The 4583-nt window shown below is 27.0% G+C and overlaps 1 long non-coding RNA gene across 1 annotated transcript; it reads right to left on the bottom strand.

Annotated features, from left to right (window-relative positions):
- Positions 1–3084: 3084 nt before the first annotated feature.
- Positions 3085–3628, bottom strand: LOC141837731 (uncharacterized). Its single transcript, XR_012602564.1, has 2 exons — positions 3564–3628; positions 3085–3400 (listed from the first exon to the last, which is right to left on the bottom strand). It is a non-coding gene; the product is annotated as an uncharacterized LOC141837731 (long non-coding RNA).
- Positions 3629–4583: the final 955 nt, after the last annotated feature.

The following is a 4583-nucleotide window of genomic DNA, read 5'->3' as shown; positions in this document are numbered from 1 at the left end:
AAGCTAGGGCAAGGGTTCAGACAACTGAACAACAAAAGAAGAGCCTCTCTTGAAATGGCTGAAGAGTAGCATTGTTGACTTGAAGAATATTTTGAGGATTTTGGGTAGAGAGGTCGGATTTTTCTTCGTCGGTGTGCTTCACCTCAGCAGATTTGTCAAGTTCCAGTTTTTCCTTCTCCATGGACCTTCTCCTTCCCCTCCGACGGCTCTGACTCGTTTCTAAATAGCTTGTTCTTGAGGATGGCCTCCTCGACGGCGGCTCTGAGCTCCAACAGCGCCTTCCTCTCGGATTCCTTGAGATCCGACAAGAAGTTGCTCATCTCCCTGAAGGACAAGGCCTTCTCCACAACCGGACCACCTTTCTCATTCTTCACCTCTACTGCAGTCACATCCCTCTCTGCTTCCTTTTCAACCACAACGGAAGCTCGAATTGAGAATCAGCCGCGCAATTTTGGGAGAGGCGGGATTTTATTTCGGGATTTCGTTTCGGCCACGGTGGAGGATGAACAGTGAAATTCCTCGCCACGTCGGCTGTCGCGCACGAAGTTGCGTAAACTCAGTCGCGCAGGATATCATTCCTGTATATATATATATATATATATATATATATATATATATATATATATGTGTGTGTGTGTGTGTGTGGAGTAAAATAGGTGATCCAGTAAATATTTCATAATTAGAGTTGAGTATTCGATTAAAATCAAATCAAATCAAATTAAATAAATTGAAAATCAAATAAATTAATTTTTGTTCAAATCAATCGAACTGATTAAATTTTTTTAATAAAATCAAATAAATCGAAATGATATTTTATCGGTTAATTCAGTTTTCAAACCGAATTAACTAAATTTTTTAAATATTATAAAAATTTTACTAATTAATTAGGAATTTATAAATTTATTTATTTAAAATTTATAAATTATTTTTTAGAATTCAATTTATTCAATTTAATCGAATAAGAAATTTTAAAATCGAAACTGAACCGAATTAATCGATTTTTTTTAAAAAACAACTAAAATTCTGAAATAACCGAATCAAATTTTTTAATTCGATCGATTCAATTGATTTATTCAGTTTAATCAAATTTTTGTTTACTCCTACTCATAATTTCTCTAACTACTTAAACTTTGTTAAATATTATTTATAAAGTTTTAAAAATTTTATATATATATATAAATATATATATATATATATATATATATAATTTCTCTAACTACTAATTAATATACTCCATTAAATGTTATTTAAATAAAATTTTAAAGAATTTATTATATTTTTAAAGTTAAAGACTAGTTATGCAATTTTTCTAAACATGCGGAGTAAAAATAGGCATAATTTCTCTAACTACTTAAGCTCCATTAAATGTTATTTGTAAAGTTTTAAAGAATTTATTATATTTTTAAAGTTAAAGACTAGTTATGCAATTAAAAAAATTAAATTATTAATTAACTATTAATAGACGGATTATATTGGGTAAAGTGTCTAAAATGTATGCTAAAATTTAGGGATAATTGGGTTTGGACAACGCTATCTTAATTTTAAATTAACATATCTTAAATAGAATTAGTAAAATATGTTTTAGTGTGTTTATATATCTGATATTTTAAAATAAATGACATAAAATTAGTTAAATATTCATTGTCCATCTAAATTTCAAATTAAAAATAAATAAATAATAAATCATTTGTTTTTATCTTCCACAGAATAATAAAATTAAATTTCTTTCAATAATATTATCATACATATTCAAAATTTTATTAAAAATCATTTACATTTAAATTATATTATTAATAAATAATTATTGATTAGCAACGTTTTAAATTAAAATTTTAGTATAGGACAAATATTTATAAATATTAAATTTTTTTTTTTTAAAAAGATATAAACAGAATCTGATAAATATTTATAAATATTAGGAGTAATTTGTCAATCTATAAATAAAAAGTCGTATCATTTTGAATGAATATTTAATTCAATTAATAAATTTATTCTGTTTATATTTGTAATATAATATGAATAATAGACAATTTTACTAAAATTTTTATTTAATTCTTTTATATTTTCAAATTTAAATCAAGCAATAATACGTAGATATTCGATTATATTCATTTACTAAAAAAATTTAATTTATTTTTTTTACATAATAACATGGGATACAAGTTTTAAGTATATATTTAAAAGTAACAATAAATATCAAAAATAAAAAATTTTGATTTAATATTTACTAACGATTTTTGGTAATTTGTAGCATATATCAAACTATATCTAATGTATATTTTAAATTAATTTATGATTTTTTACCATTTATTATATATTACTAATTACTAAATTTATTATTAAGGAAAATCTTTAAATTGCGAATAAATCTAAATTTTGTAAATATCATTTATAAGACTAATGATAGTATTGTTTGTAATATTACTATTTCAAATCTAAGAATTAATATTTTTTATAAATTAAATTCAAGAAAATTGAAAACCGGTGTTTTTAAATTGAAAACTGAAAATTTTAACAGACCAACCAATTTAAAATTCATAAATAATTTTATATTTAAAAATTATAAAAATTCATATATGCATTATTTATTTTAAGGACTATTTAGAAATTAGTTTTTTTAAAAAAAATTATTTTCAAAACATAACACAAATATTAAATATTAAAACTTTCAATATTTTACCTTAATTTTTAATAAAATCCTAAACGGTGACTCCTATACTTGATGAGTATAGGAGAGTTGATTCAAAGATCAAATTGAATTCTATGAAGCTAATTCATAGAACTTAACGAGTGTTTTAATGAGTATAGAAGAGTTGATTCAAAGATCAAATTGAATTGTATGAAGCTAATTCACAGAACTTAACGAGTGTTTTAATGAGTATAGAAGAGTTGATTCAAAGATCAAATTAAATTCTACGAAGCTAATTCACATAACTTAACGTGTAAAAAATCCAACAAATGTTAGAGCAGGCAAGTTATCGGTGCCTCAGCTATCATTGAATGGATGATATAATGATTGATCTAGCAAGGGAACAAACACGAATTCGTTAAAATTATACCATCCTGTCCAATACCTTTAGAATCTAACGAAAACGGTTTTAAAGTTTTCATTTACTTTTAGTAAACAGAACCTCCAAACTTCTTCCATCTGTATTTTATACACCCTCCATATGAATGCTGCTAAAGAAAGATGTCATACGAAAAAAACAGTATGCATTCTCCAATATGATTGTGCCTCTAAGAAACATAACCACCTTCAAAAGCGAGAAGCATGTTCCTATCCAGTAGATGATGGTTTCGGGAGCAGCAGGGGGAACCCCAACAGCTTGCAAAAACATATCACTCAACCTTGGCTATTCCTCCATGAATATTGTTTTCTGCGACATTCTCCTTCACAAACCTGGAAGACAATAATTACTTCAGCTAATTCCCACAATTTTCTATGTTAAACCTTCTGTAAAAATACTGGTTCTATATCCATACTTTTCCCTAGATACATTGGAAGCGGGGTTAGTTATTCATGTGATAGATTATATTATACTAAAAGAAATTAGAAATATGACCTTGTTAGCTTCTCTTTTGATGATTGCAAGATGTAGATTGACAGGATCAAAGACAGAAATAGACCTGCACCAGATGTTGACAGGCATGGTAAGTTAGAAGTCAGATGCCCTATAAAGTGTAGGTAGCACTTCTGGTACTTACAAAATCTAATCTACAGTAAAATCTGATTGGCATTTTACAACTAAGATTTATATCTCAAACAATCAATTTGTAATGTCGTTTATGTGTAAATTCACATTGATGAGAAGATTAGTAGTAGAGCTCACTTGAAGTGCATACTATTTTTAAACTGACCATATAGCTAAAACAATCCAAATATTAACTAAAGTAGAAAGAATTTCTAGATCTATTTTCTCTTTCTAGATACAGCAGAATCCTGCCCATGCACTACCCACTGTATTTAATTTTCAATACAGCAGCAATAGACTCAGAGAGGTGAAGAATTACCAACATTTTTCCTAGTTTAATCTAATTTTAATGTAATTCCAATTCCCATGATTTTCCTAAATGATTTCTGTCTGAATCTTTAGGTTTCTTTTATAAACAAAGTTGGTTCATAGTTGATGATTCATGAATGACCAATCACTTTTTGGAGTTATGAATTTTAAATAAGCATCTTTCCTAATTCAATAATTGTAAAACATTTCATGCTCCTTAGTGTGCCCATTTAAGAGTCTTAGGATTATGTGAGCATAGAGAAACTTAAGAATGTTGATGTCATTTAGGATCACTGCAAAAAAGTTGACGAAGAAAACTGAATGACATTGGAACTTAATCTGTGCAAATAAGTATTGGGGCGATATTATTAGAATGAAAAATCATTTAGCAAGAACAAGACAAAAGGTATCACATTGTTCAAAAGTAACTTAATTTGAGCTTAATTGTTTTATTTCTGTTTCAACTTTAAAATAATTTGAAGTATAATTGCTCATTGTAGATAAGTATATTTTCATTTGATTGGATACGCAGTTAGTTTTGGCTGTTCACTACTTCAGTTTAGCTACTGACCAAACTTCACA

Source organism: Curcuma longa, chromosome 11 (assembly GCF_044706935.1).
Source record: "Curcuma longa cultivar G26 ecotype Majalengka, Jawa Barat chromosome 11, ITB_CL_G26_1.1, whole genome shotgun sequence".
Classification (NCBI taxonomy): domain Eukaryota; kingdom Viridiplantae; phylum Streptophyta; class Magnoliopsida; order Zingiberales; family Zingiberaceae; genus Curcuma; species Curcuma longa.
This window is presented reverse-complemented; position numbering and strand designations above follow the sequence as displayed.